The sequence below is a fragment of the Podarcis filfolensis genome (genome assembly GCF_964270895.1).
Source record: "Podarcis filfolensis genome assembly, chromosome: 5".
Classification (NCBI taxonomy): Eukaryota; Metazoa; Chordata; class Lepidosauria; order Squamata; family Lacertidae; genus Podarcis; species Podarcis filfolensis.
In genome coordinates, this window is record NC_139608.1 from 21,461,254 (window position 1) to 21,481,327 (window position 20,074).

Below are 20,074 nucleotides of genomic sequence, written 5' to 3' on the forward strand. Positions count from 1 at the left end.
TCATTGTGGTCCACCACACACACACACAGGCATGCCAGTTGTGTTCCAGGTCATCTTGCATGTTGTTGAAATGCACCTAAGTCCTTCCCATCCTGTTCCACCCCCGTCTCACTCCACCACCTTCCAGGGCCAAAAACAGCATGCACATTGATAGTCATGCGCCAATCAAACACATGTTAAAAGGTTGCCACCTGTATGGTGCTTGGACACATAGCTTGAAATTCTCTTGCACATTCAGGCTTGGTTCTCCTATCACATGTTAAGATGTTCAATGGCAGAGAAACAGTTCCTGAAACAATTGCTGAAGTTGGCGTGGCAAGGTTTTTATTATTATTATTTTATTATTTCTTGAATTTGTCGGTCACTTTATGTTTATCTTACAGCCAACTCTGGACTCCGGCATCCCTGAGATGTTCTGCAGGGATGGGACAGTTGTGCTCTTTATTCCAAAGAACAGTGTCAACAACTCTGTTGCCCTCTAGGAACCTAGTCTCCAATTTGCTTGAATTTGTGTATCAAAAAAATGCATTCCCTCAGGGGCCTGGAGCAAAGCAAGCCTTGACTTGGGACTCAGCTATATAGCTGCAAATAAAACATTTTAACTGTGTTGTAAATTACATTATAGAAATGTGACACTAGCTGGCGGTGGTGAGCTATGGCAAATTCAATATATCTTTCAAAACGTTTTTTAAGAAAGCATTTTCACAACTTTTTAAATATGTCTCTAGACTCCACCTTGGTTTCATCACAAGCTGAAGTACCCAAAATAAGGGAGAAGTTGCCCTTCACCAGTGTTCTTTGTCAGAAATTTAGACACTCCTAAAATGCAAATGAAAAGGGGGTTTGGGGTGTGGTTTTTTAAGTGTGTATGTGTGTGTGTGGTGAGCATAACCAAGACTTTCTAAGACACTCTGCATTTAAAATAGGCTGTATCTAAAATATCTCAAAGCTGACAGGACATTTTTGGCCACAGCGAAGTGTTCAGAATAAGGATTTGTGACTGTGACACTATACTCAAATACATGAAATGACCAGTCAGCCGAAGGCCTTTGCTACCATCAGTCAATTGGCAATGCTTGAAAATCTTGAAAAAACCCACCAGCCTAGCTAGGTAAGTGTAAGTGGGGTAGTTGACTGCTGAAAAATCAGAAGACCATGGAAGGGAGTGCTGACAAGCCCTGGGAGGAACAAAAAACTAGAAAGGCACCTCCAGATGGGTGATTTTTTTTATTTTTTGGAGGGTGGAAAGGTGTATTCTGCAACATGTCATTGCCACATGAATAGTACATTAGATGTGGATTTATAGTGGGCAGTTCACACTTCGTTTTACTTTATTACAGTTGCTCTGCGATGCTTCCTAAATGATACTACTAGATTGCCATCTAGAGGGGCACTCTTGTAGTAAAGTGCAACACAAGCGAGACGGAAAGTAAACACCCCGGAACATTTGCAGCATGAAAGGTTAGACCATTTCAACAGGAAAGTATGGGGAGTGCAATGAAAGGAAGCAAAGCAGTATAGTTCTTCCTATCACCACCTCGAAAGGTTTGCAGGCTCAAAGAATATTGAAAGAAGGAGTACGGTATATATATATCTGCCCTGATACCATCAGGAACACAAATCAAGATGAATGCACAATAATTGGGATATCTGTAGAGGCCCCTAGCCAGTCTGGAGTGCAAGAAGAAGCAGCTCCCACCATTTCAAAGTTACTGAAATCGGTGTGTGTCCTGTGGTGTTTTGAAAAATATATAAAAATGCTACGTCAACTTTCTCCCTGAAAGTTTATAGTCCTTAAGCCCATGGCAGCATGTGAGCAAGATCTAGTGGCATTTTTTGAAGCTGGGGGGGAGGTGGAGTCAGGGTGGCATCCAACTAAATTTTACTCAGAGATGACCCACCAAAATTAATGAATTGAACTTACCCATAACCATTAATTTCAATGGGTCTACTCTGAGTAAAATTAGTTGAATGCCACTTTACATGCCAGGGGAAGAAGAAGGAAAAAATGCAGCCTGTGTCTATTACAATCAGATTTGCATTTCATATAATTTATCTTGTTTCTCCCAAAAATGAATATGCTACTCTGGCCTCGAAAATTTCATCAGACACTGCTCACACGCTGTCATAGCCTTAAGCACCAGAAGCTCCCTTTTTGAAAAAATTAAGAAGAAGAAGACATACCCAATGCCAATTTCTGTGCTTTTTAGCTGCACTTGTGTAGAGTAATCAGCAAACCAAAGGGACTGGCTCAGATATTACGCTGCTAAATATCCTAGCATCTTCTTAAAATGTCACTGCTAGAGTTACGGCACACTGGCATTCCATTTTTAGAAGCACAAAGGATACTTGCATCTGCAATGCCCTGTATTCAGAAGTCTATTGCAACAGAATCTGGTTTGAGACAGGGGTCAGCAAACTTTTTCAGCAGTAGGCCGGCCCACTGTCCCTCAGACCTGGAGGGTCAGACTATATCTGGGGGTAGGGTGGGGATGAACAAATTCCTATGCCCCACAAATAACCCAGAGATGCATTTTAAGTAAAAGGACACATTCTACTCATGTAAAAACACGCTGATTCCCGGACTGTCTGCGGGCTGGATTTAGAAGGCAATTGGGCCGGATCTGGCCCACGGGCCTTAGTTTGCCTACCCCTGGTTTGAGACCAGACATGCTCCAAGACTGAAGCAGTAACAGTGCACTCTTCTTAAAGACAAAATGAGTTTATTGAGTATGAAACATGGACAGCATCTATATAATACACCCTGCAACTGAGAGATAGCAGGCGCCACAGCCATTGCATAAGTTAGAGTTTTCACCAACATATGTGCATACTTTTAAAGCAAGGCAAAATCCATTGCTACAAATAAACGGCTTTAATCCCTCTTCCTCAAACAGGCTCACAAACTTCTCACATGAAAAAAACAACTGTTAGTCAAGTTCACCAGAGTAAGAACATCTTAAGATAAATAGGAATCCTTGGCTGCCAACCCTCACGGCTCCTTGTCCTTCCCCAGGAATGGAGGACAAATTCAGTTTTGTTTCCATTTGAATGATGAACTCCTAAGTCACACTCCTTGAATCAAAATGCAAAGCAAAAAAACCCATCTGTCCTTCAACATTCGCTCGTCTCCAAGTTTTGTGGTACAGGTCTCCAAACCAAATAATAAGCAATAAATGCATATATTGGGGGAAAATGTGGGTGGAATTGAATCTATTAGTAAAAAAAATAACATACAAAAATGCATTACATTGTGGAGCATTACTTACAAAAATGTGCGTATTATTTATTTATTTTACTTACATATTGCATTTATAACCTGCCTTTTCCTCCAAGGAGCTCGAGGTGGCATATAAGATATAAGGTTTACGCTCCCCATTTAATTCTCACAACAACCCAGTGAGGTAGGTTAGTCAAAGCTACATTTAAAAATATGTTTATTAGGAAAAATCTGAAGGAAAATTTTGATGAATTTTCATGATTTTTAACAACAACAACACATTTCTGCAGAAACTTGGAGAACTCAATTGGAAAAAAATGATAAAATCGAAGACCTGAATGTGGCCATCTAAATTTTTCCTTTTTGGAATGTTTTACGACCCCAAGCTATATTCCAATATATATTTGAAGTAGTAGTAAAATGTCCCTCAACTAAACCGAGGGTGTGGAGTCGGGAGAAGTCTGCTTCGGTGGATCATTTTTTGTTCGAAAAATGCTATGGAGAATGTTTCTCCCAGTATGTTCTTAACAATGCCTCGGACACATAAGCATTGCAGGGGCAAAAATCAATGTATTTCTTGGGATATTTATTGTCTCAAGCTTTTCTTTCTTTTGTTTTCAATTAAAAAAAACTCTGAGCCTTTAAATTTCCACCAATGGGCCATTTGTTGTTGGAAAAATCTTCCCTAAACACATGCTAGTTGGAACGAAACACACACACAGCCCTCAATAGCAAAAATCAAGAGACCATGGGATATTTTCTGTACCAGAAAGAAAAATGTAAAAAATTATATCTGTATGCTGTCTTTCCACAGTTCAAACCACACTCAGAGGTGGCTTACAACAAGAAAAAAATTCATAACTACAACATAACAAAAGTAGTCATGAACAATAAATAAAACGTAAAAAATATGCAACCAAACTGAACAATTTCCACGTAAATAACAAGAAGATCTAAAAAAAGAGATACAAAAAACCAACAGCCAATAACTCCACCCCAAACAACACCCTATCAAGTGCTGAAACAGCAAGCATCTGAAATTTGGCATCAATGTTTCCTACAGTGCAGGTAACAGTGTCCTAGAAGGACTATGTCATAGGTCTACTTTTGAGTAACTTCTGCAATGAGAAGTGCATCTGTACGCTGCCCAGAGTAGCTGGGGAAATCCAGCCAGATGGGTGGGGTATAAATAAAATAATATTAATAATAAATGTTATTACTATCAGGGTGCAAAACCACAGCGCCAAAGATCTGGGATAACAAGCACTATGTGTTAAAAACAAAGCAAGATGTCAAAGCAAATTGCTGAAGACACAAAGAGCTTGTCCCCAGCTGGAGATTCAGGTGTCCAGCTTCATCTTAAGACTTTTAAAAATTCTTCTTTTACCTTTTTTGCCTACGGACCCCCAAAGCTGCCTCTGCGCCCCCCACCCTGACATTGGGCACAAAGGCATTTACACGTCATTCATTATATAAAAAGCCACTTATGCATTAAATAGCAAATGCAGAAATCTGCATCTGTAAGTTCCGTAACTATATATATCCCCCTGTGTTCTTCGTTCCATTTCTCCGTCCTGCAACTGCTACAATTATGTATCTTTTGTTATGCATGATGCTTTGCTTATCGCACTGAAGACAGTAAGGCGCAGAGTTGAAAAGAAGAGAGGAGGCAGTGGAAAATCCAGATGCAAGGCTAATTTGAACAGTCACAGCACAAGTGGTCCATGGTGCCAGATGGAAACATCATTTTCCCTTTAGAGCCGAGGATGCAGAGGGTGGATAATTCCTTAAACCACTTTCCTGATTAGAACCCCAGAGTCCATCTTTCCTGTAGGTATGCCTCAGCCATAGAGCTAAGGAAGGCTAGAGTCACACACAATTTTCTAAACTGAAAAGACACCGTATTGTTATAGATTTGAGGTACCAGAGTCTATTAGTGAATAGTAGAAATTAATAAACAGTAGTATTTAGATATTTGGGATATGAAGGGGAGATACAAGGTGCTGAGGACTTTCTGGTTTGCATCGCCGCAAACACAAAAGTGACACAGAAAGGGGGGGGGAATGGCAAAAATAGTGCAGAAATAGTGTCTAGAAATCCCACAAGGCTTTGCAAGGGCAATCCCAGGAGTCTTTGCACCGACCTTTGAGACCTGTGTAGAGTTGAAGTTTGAACAAGGGTTTAGAGGGAGTAATTGTGATGGAGTTGGGTGGGTTTTTAGAGTTTATATAAAGGGTTTTTCAAGGGTTTCCAGAGGTTTAGAGGGTGTTTGCAGGCTTTTTCAATGGTGTTCCCAATATACCGGTACACAATTTCACTTAAATGGATGGTGCTTTGCAACGTAACCCCCGCATAAATGGGGAGTTGGCTGGACTAGTCCATTAAGGGCCCTTGACAATGCAAAGGAATTGTCCTTTCATGCTGCTCAGCAAAGTGGACAGAGAGAGGAGATCAGGAAAAGGTTGCCAGGGTAACTGGGTGTGATGTCACAGGAAGATTTTTTTTTTTTTTTTTATAAAATTTTTATTAGGTTTTAAACACATAATAAAAGACAATACAAGACAATACATAAACAAACCAACATATAAACACGTATACTTTCTTAACATTTTTTCCTTAACTTTCTTTCGGCGACTTCCCCATACCTCCCCTTTCTGCATCCCTGTTATCAATCTTTTCAGCATCCCCTAATTTCCATATAAGACTTTCTTTAGATCTTATTTCTCATATCCAATTGCTAGTCGCTGCAATTCTGTTTTGCATTACCCAAAACATTTTAGCAATCATTAATTTTACAACAGTTCTTAAGATAGATTTTAAACTTCTTCCAATCTTCTTCCACCGTCTCTTTCCCTTGGTCGCGGATTCTGCCGGTCATCTCAGCCAGTCCCATATAGTCTATTACCTTAGTCTGCCATTCTTCCAATGTGGGTAGTTCTTGTGTCTTCCAATACTTTGCTAATAATACTCTTGCTGCTGTTGTAGCGTACATAAAAAACGTCCTGTCTTTCCTTGACACCAATTGGCCTACCATACCCAGGAGGAAGGCTTCTGGTTTCTTCACGAACGTGCATTTAAGCACCTTTTTCATTTCATTATAAATCATTTCCCAGAAAACCTTGATCCTTGGGCACGTCCACCAAAGGTGGTAGAAAGTACCTTCAGTTTCCTTACATTTCCAACATTTATTATCGGGCATGTGATAAATTTTTGCTAGCTTGACTGGGGTCATGTACCACCTATAGATCATTTTCATGATGTTCTCTCTTAAGGCATTACATGCCGTAAACTTTATACCGGTAGTCCATAACCGTTCCCAGTCAGCAAGCATAATGTCATGGCCAATGTCTTGTGCCCATTTAATCATAGCTGATTTAACCATCTCATCCTGTGTATTCCATTTCAGCAGCAAGTTATACATTCTTGACAAATTCTTAGTATTGGGTTCCAAAAGCTCTGTTTCTAATTTTGACCTCTCCACCTGGAAGCCAATTTTCCTGTCCTGTTTAAAAACTTCATTTATCTGGTGGTAATGTAGCCAGTCTCTTACTTTAGACTTCAACTTCTCATAACTCTGTAATCTCACTTTCCCCTCCTCATGTTCTATAATTTCCCAATACTTTGGCCATTTAGATTCTATATTAAGTTTTTTCACTTCCTTAGCTTCCATTGGTGACAACCACCTGGGGGTTTTGTTTTCCAGCAAATCTTTGTATCGAGTCCAAACCTTATACAATGCTTTCCTAACAATATGGTTCTTAAAACCTTGATGGATTTTTACCTTGTCATACCATATGTATGCATGCCAACCAAATCTGTTGTTAAACCCTTCCAAATCCAAAGTGTCTGTGTCTTCAAGAAGCAGCCAACTTTTCAGCCAGCAAAACGCCGCTGATTCATAGTACAGCTTTAAGTCCGGCAGGGCAAACCCCCCTCTTTCTTTTGCATCAGTTAATATCTTAAACTTTATTCTGGGCTTTTTGCCCTGCCAGACAAATCTAGATATGTCTTTTTGCCACTTCTTGAAACAATCCATTTTGTCTAAAATCTGCAATGTTTGAAACAAAAACAACATTCTAGGCAAGACATTCATCTTAATAACAGCAATACGGCCTAACAAGGAAAGTCTCAAATTTGACCATACTTCTAGGTCTTTCTTAATTTCTGTCCAGCATTTCTCATAGTTATCTTTAAAAAGATTCACATTCTTAGATGTCAAATTAATCCCCAGGTATTTCACCTTCTTTGCTATTATTAAACCAGTTTCACTCTGGAACTTTTCCCTTTCAACAGCTGTTAGATTTTTGTCCAGTACTTTCGTTTTCTGTTTGTTCAACTTAAAACCTGCTACTTGACCAAATACTTGTATTAGTTCTAGAACTCTTTTCGTACTAGTGTCTGGCTCTTGTAAGGTTAAAACTAAGTCATCTGCAAATGCTCTCAGTTTGTACTGTTTAGCTCCGACCTGAATCCCTTTAACCAGCTGGTCCTCTCTAATCATATTTAATAGAACCTCCAGGACAGATATGAAAAGTAGTGGGGATATTGGGCATCCCTGTCGTGTCCCTTTTTCAATAGCAAATTCTTCAGTGACCACATTATTTACAATCAGTTTTGCTTTTTGCTCAGAATAAATTGCACTTATACCATTTTCAAAACCTTGGCCTACCCCCATCCCTTGGAGATTCTTTTTCATAAAACTCCAAGAAATGTTGTCAAAGGCTTTCTCCGCATCCACAAATATTAATACTGCCTTGGTATTAATATTAACTTCCAATAACTCCATAATGTCTATTATATTTCTCACATTATCTGACAAATGTCTTCCTGGAAGAAAGCCCGCTTGGTCTTTATGAATCTCCCCCACCAAAACTCTTTTCAGTCTTTTTGCCAAGATATCTGCAAAAATTTTGTAATCCACATTGAGTAATGATATAGGGCGGTAGTTCTTGACCTGGTTCTTCTCCGTCTCTGTCTTTGGTATAAGCGTAATATATGCTTCTTTCCACGAATCAGGTGCCTTTTTCCCCTCCAAAATTTCGTTACAGACCTCCTTCAACGGTTGCATAAGCCATTCTTTCAAAGCTTTGTAGTATCTGGAGGTCAGTCCATCCGGTCCTGGAGATTTTCCCAATTGCATATTTTGAATGGCTCCCTCAATTTCTTGATCAGTTATCTTCTGATTCAAAATCACTTTGTCTTGTTCCGAAATTTTTTGTAATCCATATTTTTTAAGAAATTCTTCAATTTCTTTGTCGTTCACTGGCCCTTGTGCATAAAGTCTCCTGAAATAGCTCTGAAAACAGTTTCTAATCTCATTAGGTTTATAAATGTTTTTTCCTTCAACTTCTAAGTTGGTAACCGTATTCTGCTTTTGTCTCTTCTTCAGCTGCCATGCCAAAAGTTTCCCACATTTGTCTGCCGATTCGAATGTCTTTTGTCTCATTTGTTTTATTTTCCATTCAATCTCTTGATTCATCAATTCCATATATTGTCTCTGATAAAACTTGATTTCCCTCAGGATTTCATGAGACTTTGGTTTAGATCTCAGTCTTTTTTCTCCTTCTTTTATCTTATCCATGATCTTGTCCTTTCTCTCATTCTGTCTCTTCCTTTTTACGGCATTCTGTTGTATTAAAAATCCTCTCATGACAGCTTTACTTGCGTCCCAAACCACTCTTTTTTCCACTTCTGTTCTCAGATTTATCTCAAAGTAGTCTTTAACTGCCTTCTGGGCCTTTTTATATACCTCTTCATCTCTAAATAGGGAGTCATTCATCCTCCATCTAAAGGAACCAGCTGTTGTTGAGTTCATTTCCATCTTTACAGCGTTATGGTCGGAGCAAGTCTTTGGGCAGATTTCCACTTTCTTGACCTTTGATGCCATCCCACTAGTTATCCATATTTGGTCAATTCTTGTCCATGTCATTTTTGCTTCAGAGAAGAAGGTTCCCTCTCTCTCTAGAGGGTTCCTTGTTCTCCAAATGTCAATCAGATTTATATTGTCAGTCATTTCAAAAAATGTCTTAGGTAATCTCCCGTCCTTGGAGATCACCTGTTTTTGTGCTTTGTCCATATTTGTAGAGACCACTCCATTCATATCTCCCATTAAAATTACATTGTAATCCAGAAAGTCTGTTAATGTCTCATGCAATTTCTTAAAAAATTCCGACTTCCCTTCGTTTGGTGCATAGACTCCTATTATCAATAATTTTTCTCCTTGTATTCGAATTTCAATTGCTATATACCTTCCTTGTTCATCTTTGAATATTAATTTCGGGGCCAACTTCTCCTTTGCATAAATCACCACTCCTCTTTTCTTCACTTTATCCGATGAGATAAATTCTTGTCCTAATCTTTTGTTGATAAGTAATTTTCGATGTAACCTAGTCACATGGGTTTCCTGTAAACAAATCAAGTCCAATTGTTCTTTTTTCAAAATGTGGAAGACTTCTCGTCTCTTTCTAGGAAGGTTTAAGCCATTACAATTCCAACTTAAGAATTTCAAAGACATCTTGTTATTTATTCAGTTGCCCCTCCAACGGCTCCAAGGAGATCTTCTGTTGATTTTCTAGCTCCAAAAGATAAATTCGAAATGTCTGGTAGGTTTTCTAGGTCCGTAGGTTCCGCCGTTTCCTTAAGAAGGTCCTCCTCGTTTCTTGTCAGGAACTGTTCTTTGTCTTGCACTGTTTTTATCTTAATTTTCTTTCCTTTGTAGTTAAACGACAGACCTTGTGGGAACTCCCATCTAAATAGTATGTTGTTCTTTCTCAATAGGGTGACCAAATCCTTATAGTGGGTCCTCGCTTCCAAAATATTTTTAGGAATGTCTTTAAAAATCTGCACACGTGAGTCTCCAATTTCAAGGGCTGTATGGAAATGCAGATTCAATATCTTATCTCTCTCCTCCTGAGATCTCAGAGTTATAAGGCAATCTCTTGGGCTCTTTCTGTTCTGTCTCCTTCCCAGTCTGAAAGCAGTTGTTATCTTAAATTCCTCCTCTTTCAAGCTGTCCTGCCAAAATTCCAGAAATTCTTTTGTCAAATATTCTATCAAGTTGTCCTTTTCATTTTCTGGAATCAATCTCAGTCTTAAATTTTTATTTTTTCTCTGTAGTTCCAGTAGAGACAGAGCAGCCTCATGTTCTTCCAGCTTTTTACAGACTGGTACTATCTGTTCCTGTGTATTTCCTGCAGAAAGTTTTGCTTCCTCTGCCGAAACTTTTGCCTCCTCTGCAATCTTTCTAGTTATCTCATTCTCTTGAACTAATTTATTTATAGTCTCTGTATTCAAATCCAATTTTGTTGACAATTGATTCAGCTGTTTGGAGTTTTCAGTGCTCTGCTTTGTTAGCACTTCTAGGGTTTCATTTATTTTGACTAATGCTTTGGTTATTGTTACTGTATCCATGGAAGGAGCTGCAGGTGGTACAATTGAGCCTCTTCTTTTTTGTTCAGCTTTGCTTTTGGCCCTTGTTGTTCTCTCCTCTATTGGGCCACTCATATCCCAAGGTCTTTCCCACGGGAATCACTTTCAGGTGGAAAATTCCACAAGTCTGTTTCTTACAGTAAATAGTAGTAGTTATTTCCCTTTAGCCTCTAGATGGAGCAGTTCAAAATTTCCAGTGCAAAGTAACAAAGTTCCCTCCCCAAGCAAACAAAGGTAGCAACCAAATGTCCTATATTCTTCTAAGTAGCCAAGTTGTATCTTTCCAAAGTATCTTTCCAAAATTCCAAACTTCTGTCAAATCAAGTCTTTAGTTGTAATCCAGCAGAACACCTACTTTGTAGCAAGTCTCAAATGACAGCTCTCAGTCCCGGTAGCTCACTCCCAGGCAGTCCTCCCCAAGGGTTTAAAGCGGCAGAACTTTCCCTTCCAAGCCTCTCTCGTGCAGGCAAAACAGTTCATAAGTCTTCCCCCCCTGCCCCTGCTTGCTAAGGGGGGAGCTGGGTCCGATGCCTGGGTCCTTCACTTTTAAAGCCTTTCTGACAATTGCAGCTTCCTATTTCGATGCTTTATTTACATGCAGTCCGGAGAAGGCAGACTTCCTTATTTTAAACCTTCTCCGCTTTCAGCCAATTTACGATTATTTCCTTGTAAATTTGTTGCTCAATCTTACTCACGGTAGTCCAATTTGTAATCCAAATGTCAGGAAGAAGTCGGCGCTCTCCGTCAATGGCGACGCGGCTTCACTTCACGGGCTGGGTAGCGGCTCTCAGCCCAGCGCTCCCCCGCTGCCACTCCGGAGCCTTTAAAAAGGCTCCCTTGCGATAAAGAGGGGCGCTTTAGGTGCCCACCGAGCCTCCTTGCTCTCAGGCTTCTGCGCCTGAGATTTTAGGGGTCCCCGCTTCGCCGTAGCGGTCGGACCCGAACCCGTGAAGAGCCTCCCTGAGCGAAGCTCAGCGAGAGGCGGCCATTAGCGCTGGCGCCAACCGGAAGTCTCGATGTCACAGGAAGATTTTGAGCTTTTTGCACCAGGCTTGGAAGAGCTGGGGCTGAAGGGAATGGGCTGTGTTATGCAGGGTGTGTTGGGAAGAAGAAGAAGGAGAACAAAGGAGAGGACCATCTTGGCTGCTGGTTGGAAAGGTAGCAACCTAGAGGGTGAGGAACATGGCTGGCTGCTCTAGACTCAAGCAGCAGGGAGAGACTCTCTTGAGATGACCATGGTGCAAGATCTGCAACTCCTTCAATCTAGGGTCAGGTTGTATATTTGTGAATAAACCATATATCTTAAAGTCACTACAGTCTCAACGGAAACATGACCCTGGGTGAGCACTGCTCTGCAGAGATCTACCACCTTTGTAACAACATTATGGGAGGACCATGATGCAAAGCAGGGGGAGGGCACTCTACCCTGTAACCATATGGTGTGAGCCCTACTTGTTTTTTTACTTAAGTGACTGCCCTGAATTTGACAACAGAGGTGCCAGCCAGGTTGTATTGGAAGTAGGATTTGACTAGCATCATCAGTGCTCACTAGGTCAACCTCTCATTGTGATTCTGCTTGATTTGGCTGTAGTTTCAGTTCCCTCCAGACCTCTTGAGTTATGCACATAGGGGCCAGTATAGCTGTTGCTGTTCCTCTCACCCAGGTCTTAATATTGACCACTACTAATGAGACTGATATTCAGGGACTGAAGGAGAATCAAGCCTACCTCCTTTAGTAGCATCCTCAGCAAGCAGCCATACTCTAGTTTCAGGGGCTAATCAGCCTGGCATGGGACAGAGGATATGGCATTGAATGTTTGCAGATGCCCTTCTGTCATTGCCTACGCAGATGGCTTCTTAAAGAAACCCATCAAATCACAGCTGTTGAAAACGTTAGAGGAATGTTGTGGCGCTGCTACGAGCAACCTACTCAGAAGAGTCGGCAACACACAGCTTGCTTGGTTGATGGATGGCACAGCTGTGATTCAGAGTCACACTGAATGGTGATAGAACACTTTATGATTTAGCAAACTCTGCTCTACAGTCCATTGTTAGATCTCATACAAGGTATTATATGATTCCTTGAATTGACACTGTCACCACAGAGATCAGCTTGTCAACCCAGAAGGGTTTCTTCAGCTGAGCTGAGGGAATCGTTGTGCTATCTATTCGACTCTGAAGTTCAGCAGAATGGGACGTCCCTATTTTCTTCGGAGAAACGTTGGAGGTTATGCAATAGTATCAACAGTGCTGATGATAATAATAAAACTCTTCTTAACCATGCAGGTCCTATCATGTTTAGGTAAGAGGGCTGCTATCTGCCATAGAACAATGTACCCCTTAGTGTGATAACAGCTGCTCTAGCAGAAGGCACCAAGGTAATGATATTGATGGGATGAGGACAGAAATAGAAAAGGCCTGAACGAATCTGCAAGAGATGCTCAGGTGCCAACCTTGGTGCTGCTGAAGTTTACCCTTCTCTGTGGGTTGTGTGTTTGTAATCTGCCAGTTTCACTGGGCAGAGGGAAATGCATACCCAAATGGGCTCAGAAGAAAGGCCAGAATCCCACTGTGACTAATGCTGCCGCTGAGTTGCACAAGAGAACAGTAAATGGCTTGAAGAGATTACATCCCTCTCTGATTGCAAGCTGGAAGAAACAGTGTTTCCTCGCACTATTTCCTGGAGCGTTGCCTAGGACGGCTCATTTAGTTCCGTCTCCTTGCATTCAAATGACTAGGCTTTCAGAATGAACGTGCTGCAATCCTTTATGGAGGGCAGTGGGCAAACGGGCTGCTGTCAGCTCGCTTCCTGCTCCTTTGGTTGGTTATTCAGACTTGCATCCACAAAGCACATTATCTGTGCACCAAACACAACTTGACCTTTGGGGGGAACAGCCATAGGATTTTAGCAAAGCATCTGCTTTGCATTCAGAAGGTCCCAGCTTCATTCACTGGCATTTCCATATAGGACTGGGAAAGGAACGCTGCTTAAAATCCTGGAGAGCCTCTGCCAGCCAGTGTAGACCAGAGGTTTCCAAGCTGTGCATTGTGACACATTAGTGTGTTGGCTGCAGTGTGTAGGTGTGTCACATGAACACTCCCCATGCTCCTCCTGGGGCTGGAAAGGGGATAGTTTAACTTCCAGTTAGCTAGTAAAACTGAATTACTGTGTCACGAACTGATACATGTCTAAAAAGTGTGTCACAAACATGAAAAGTTTGGAAAGCTCTTGAGTAGGCAATAGTGAACTAGACGGAACAATGGTCTGACTTTGTGTAAGGCAAGGAAATTTTGTCTTTTTAATTTTATTCTGGAATGACAAATTACAAGAGGTGTTAAACCCTTACATTTCATTAAGATAGATTTGACCTTTAGCTTTAAGACCATCCTTCACTATATTTTGTAATCTTATAAGCTGCCCTTGATTATATTTATTTGATTATATATATTTTTTTACTCTGAGTCAAGAGCACTTAATTAAAATCACCCAGATGTTTGAATCACATGATATAAAGGCAGTGCTTTTTCCTGGGGGGATGCAGGAGTACGCATACCCCTAAACATTTTGTGAATCTAAGTTTGGCCTCATTGAGGGGTAGTATTTCAATATGAGTAGGAAAAGGAGAGTACCCCTAAATTTTTTTTTTTAGAAAAAAAAGCACTGTAAATAGGTAACCTGTAAAATGTAGTTAATTATCAGTCAATAAGAAGTCCACAAACTCCATTTGGATTTCAATTGGTATATAGCATGTTGCTTTGCACAGCAGTCAGTGTATGAGCTCTACAAATTTGGTTATTCTGATCTTGACATTCTGCGTGCAATTGAATTTTTATTTTTTTTATGAAACACTCATTTTGAAATATAACCTCATATTAACAGCAGTGCTATGTTAGTTGCACATGATATGAAACAGCACACCTGAACAATTTTTTCTGACTGTTGTGGGAATTCTCTTCTGACTTTAATTGAGATGACTGTGTTTTGCATTGACAACCCTGGACAGGAGTGCCGGTTTCCACCCAACATTGTGGGTGCCCAGCACATGTGTGTGATGTCACATGTGTGTGTGACATCACACGTCGCTGCCACAGTGGGAGGGGCCAAAGGAGCGGCCCGCCACAGCTGCAACGTGTTGGGTTGCCCGGCCAGGCACCCACAGTAAAAATTCTGTGGGTCCCGCAGCAACCATGGCCCCCAAGAGATGACACCTATGACCCTGGATCTCTCTGGGCAGCCCAATCCAGGAGCTATCTCCATCCAACTCTTCCAAAGCCCAGTCAACTTGGTCCTGGTTTCAGCAGACTCTGGTGCACAGCCTTAGCTGAAGTGGCAGTGTGCCATTCGCTGTACTATATTAGTCTCTACTGTTCCAATCCACAGTTCTAAAAAAGTTAAATCAGGCTCTCGAAAGTGGTACACTTTTAAAAGGACAGCAAGTGCACTCCTCCCAGACATCTCTTAAAGGGCAGAAGCATAGCGCCAAGACAAGGTTGAAGCAGTCTACTCCATGCTAACAGCTGCTTACTGCAGGTTGTAAATAAAAGCAGAGTTTTCAAAACTCCTGTGAGACACCTTCTCGCACAGCCCAGGTGGCAGAAGTAAGATTCAATAAAGCCAGTGGGACTACCTGTGAGTAAATCTCCTGCATAACCCAACATTTATGATGAAAAAGGGTGCCTCCCGATTGTCACTGTTTTATAGGGTGGATTCAAGCACATCCCGGAACTTTAGGTTTGCACAGTTAAAGTACTGTGCCGCCCTGGTGCAAAAAAACATGCATGTGCACTTTTTGCAGTTAGGAAAGTGATGAGGAAAATGAAATGAAAAAATACGGGGTGAACAAGTGAGTAAAGGGATGACATATAAATACCCCATAAGCAATTCAGGATGAATCCTTATTGTGATATAACCACCCTACAGACAAATCAGAATCAATGCGCAATGAAGACCGCAAGCAAAATAGAATGAAAGGTCAACTGGAAGTGTACAAAGGCATGGAATATTGCGATATTGATCATATATACTGGAATGATATGGTGTTATAGTCTGAATGGTCTCTCAAGGGTGTTCCCCCCCCCCCCCATTCCTGCTAAAGAGATAAAAACTGGTTGGTCAAATTTAGCCTGGCAGACCCCCTTTTATAGAAAGGTCAGCACCAACAGTCCTAGAACGGTCTTTCCTTTGTATGGCTAAGGAAATGGCAGGAGAATTTATGCAAGGGGGCTTAGCTTCCCCCTCCCCCTCACGGCTACAGAAATGTGCTAATTTGATGGGGGAAATGAGCAGTTCAGAGTCAAACAGGCGCTGCAGATCAGAGAGCTTAAAAGGAGCTCTGGAAGCATCTTTAGAGTGTGAGATCCACCCCCATGGGAGCAGTAAACTTTGGGTTATTAATCTGTGAATGGCTACCTAATCTCAAGCGGTATATTTTTAAGGTAAAGGTAAAGGGACCCTTGACCCACAGCGCCACCCGCGTCCCTAAGTATATTTGTAAATTAATGCCAAAAACCCCACATAACCTGGCTTCGAAGGAAACCAAGCATCAAGGTAAGCCCTGGAAGACTTGAAACCTTGGCGCTCAGAGAATCAAAAGGACTATACATTTCTTTACAATAAAATAAAAAATGCTGCACAGGCGAGACATATCCCATCACACATGGCATGATTTTCACAGGCATTGCATGTGACATTGTGGGGTCCCCTGCAAAAGCACAATCTCTTGGTCAAATTTAGCCTCAGGAAAACCTAGGCAAGAAGTCTTTCTTTTTGGGGGGTTGCTGGCTCCAGTGACGTCTCTAAATCCAACTTCTGTGAAGAGGAAGTTAGCAAGGATAAATACCGTATTTTTCGCACCATAGGACGCTCCGTCCCATAGGACGCACCTAGTTTTTTGGGGGGGAAATAAAGGAAAAAAATTTTCCCTTTATTTCCCCCCCAAAAGCAGGTCAGGGAAACCGAACCAGGTCGAGGAACAGCGGGATGGTGGCGCTGCGCCTCCCTGCTGTCCCCGAGCTTGTGGGGCTGGCTGATGTCTGCCTGGCGCACGGGGCGCTCTGCTTCAGGGCGCCCCGCCCGCCGGGCGGCAGGCTGCTATCCGCAGCTTGGGGAGCCTTGCGGGGAACTCCTGCGGATGTATGCCGGGCGGCAGGCTGCTATCCGCAGCTTGGGGAGCCTTGGGGGGAACTCCTGCAGGGCTCCCCATGCTGCGGATGTCTGCCTGGCGCGAGGGGCGCTCTGCTTCAGGGCGCCCCACCCGCCGGGCGGCAGGCTGCTATCCGCAGCTTGGGGAGCCTTGCGGGGAACTCCTGCAGGGCTCCCCATGCTGCGGATGTATGCCTGGCGCGAGGGGCGCTCTGCTTCAGGGCGCCCCACCCGCCGGGCGGCAGGCTGCTATCCGCAGCTTGGGGAGGCTTGCGGGGAACTCCTGCAGGGCTCCCCATGCTGCGGATGTATGCCTGGCGCGAGGGGCGCTCTGCTTCAGGGCGCCCCACCCGCCGGGCGGCAGGCTGCTATCCGCAGCGTGGGGAGCCCTGTGGGGAACTCCTGCAGGGCTCCCCATGCTGCGGATGTATGCCTGGCGCGAGGGGCGCTCTGCTTCAGGGCGCCCCACCCGCCGGGCGGCAGGCTGCTATCCGCAGCTTGGGGAGCCTTGCGGGGAACTCCTGCAGGGCTCCCCATGCTGCGGATGTCTGCCTGGTGCGAGGGGCGCTCTGCTTCAGGGCGCCCCACCCGCCGGGCGGCAGGCTGCTATCCGCAGCGTGGGGAGCCCTGTGGGGAACTCCTGCAGGGCTCCCCATGCTGCGGATGTCTGCCTGGTGCGAGGGGCGCTCTGCTTCAGGGCGCCCCACCCGCCGGGCGGCAGGCTGCTATCCGCAGCGTGGGGAGCCCTGCGGGGAACTCCTGCAAGGCTCCCCACGCTGCGGATGTGTTCCCGAAGCGCCGGGCGCTCTGCTTTCAGGGCGCCCGACGCTCCGGGAAGCAGGCTACTATCCGCAGCCTAGACACGGCTAGCGGAGCGCTGCGCTAATCCCGAAGCTTGGGGCGTGCGGAGCTCAGCGCGCCCCAAGCTTCTGGGTGCTGGCAAGGTCTCCGCTAGCTGTGGGAGAGCCGCGCGGCTCTCCCATGGCTAGCAGAGCGCTGCGCTAATCCCGAAGCTTGGGGCGTGCGGAGCTCAGCTCGCCCCAAGCTTCTGGGTGCTGGCAAGGTCTCCGCTAGCTGTGGGAGAGCCGCGCGGCTCTCCCATGGCTAGCAGAGCGCTGCGCTAATCCCGAAGCTTGGGGCGTGCGGAGCTCAGCGCGCCCCAAGCTTCTGGGTGCCGGCAAGGTCTCCGCTAGACAGCTAGCGGAGACCTTGCCGGCACCCAGAAGCTTGGGGCGAGCTGAGCTCCGCGCGCCCCAAGCTTCGGGATTAATGCAGCGCTCCGCTAGCCGTGGGAGAGCTGGGTCTCCCACGGCTAGCGAATAGCTTCCTGAAGCCTGGAGAGCGAGAGGGGTCGGTGCGCACCGACCCCTCTCGGTCTCCAGGCTTCAGCGAAAGCCTGCATTCGCTCCATAGGACGCACACAAATTTTCCCTTGCTTTTTAGGAGGGAAAAAGTGCGTCCTATGGTGCGAAAAATACGGTAAATGTGTGCATCAGTAGTCAAACTTGTTCCAAATATACACACCCACGTGGATGCTCACATCCACCCCAGGTCTTTGCAAGCTGTCCTATTGACTTAATTGTGCTATCTGTGCCATTCAAACTCTTCATCTGGTCTGTTCAAAAGTATGTCTTGCAAGAGATGCACAAACTCCAGCATGCTTGTAATTTATGCTGTCAAAATCTTCCAGTGTTTAACTGGTAGCCAGAAATTGACTGTATTTGCACTGTTATGTTTTTGCACAATTATTTATTATTTCATATCCCTTTTTTACTGTAAGGAGCTCAGTGCAATATATAGCTCCCCCCCCCCTTTTATCTTCACAACAACAGTGCAATGTAGGTTAGGGTGTGTGATGGTGACTGGCCCAAGATCTCTCAGTGAGGATTCGAACCCAAGCCTTTCTGGTTCTAGTCAGGCACTACGGCACAGGGGCTTTCACTATTGTTTTGTGGTTATCCAAGTGGATAGCTCAGTTGGTTAGAGTGTGGTGCTGATAAATCCAAGGTTGCTGGTCCGATCCCCATATGGGGCAGCTTCATATTCCTGGATTAGATGATCCTCAGGGTCTCTTCCAACTCTACAATTCTATGATGGGACCACTAGGCAGAGAGTACATTTTCCTCTTTACCCTCCCTGATTGGTGCTGGCTGTTACAATCCCATGTTATTTTGACTGACAGTTCTAGAATCCACGAGAATACCCATCTCCTTTTCATAGCTGCCTGGGGTGTCTTCATCTATGAAATTTAACTGGCAGCCTTAGCAGAGAGTGCTGTGTTTGAAGTGACAGAAAGATAGAGACCCTTAAAATTCCAATGGGCATGTGATAGATCACCACCCCATGCTGCAGGGGGAACTATAAATGCTGATATGCCACTTAAGAAAAAGTAATAGGCAGTGGCTTTTGAGCTCAGCGTTAAAATATAGTTCAAACTCTGGAACATTTGGAGAGCTTCTTGGCTTACTTTAATTGGATCAGCTAAACTTATAAATCTTCCAGGATGAAATACATATCAATCTGTGTGTCAGCACCTGCTTTCAACTGAGACACCCTGAGGACTGAAAGCACATTGATCAGTGATTGCAGAGAATTTAAAACATAGCAATGCACGGCTACCCAGAAGTAAGCCCTACTGAGCTCCTTGGGGTTTACTTCCAAAGATGTGGATATAGGATAGCATCCTACATTTCACACATCAAAAGGGCTTCTTAAATACATGTTTCTCAACTTGCACAGTTTCAGTTTCCTAAATATATGGAGCAATCACTTAACGGAGAGGGTAATCTGCTTCTCGTTGCAATTAATATTTAAGCTAACTCTTAGGAACAGTTGCTTATAATTCGAGAAATATGACTTGCGGCCTGAGCCCATGATCAGATCTGTGCTTAAGAACAGGACATAACTGAGGCTGTGGCAATAATGCAGAGTCACAGATGGACCCAGGACTGGGGCATGGCACAGATCCATAGTGTTTTGTTATTTTTTTTAAGCACCATTTTGGTAAGTTTGGTAAAATGCATCTCATGCTCCAGCAGAATGTGAGAAAGTGTTTCTGTAATTCTAATCAGGCTTTGTGGCAGGCTGTGCATAATAAGGCAGCCTCTAGTTCTATTAACCCTCTTCTGTCCAACTCCATAAGGACATAAGAACCCTACAGGACCAGTCATGGTGGCCAATCAGGTGCCTATTGAAAGCTAACAAGCAGGAAATCGGTGCAATATCACCGCCCCACTTGTGATTCCCAGCAACAGGTATTGATAAATATAGATATATAGTACTTC

General features: G+C 43.6%; 1 protein-coding gene across 1 annotated transcript in view; it reads right to left on the reverse strand.

Annotated features, from left to right (window-relative positions):
* KCNAB1 (potassium voltage-gated channel subfamily A regulatory beta subunit 1) overlaps positions 1 to 20,074 on the reverse strand; it is a 207,627-nt gene that overhangs the window by 165,842 nt on the left and 21,711 nt on the right. The gene's annotated exons all lie outside the window — the stretch shown is intronic.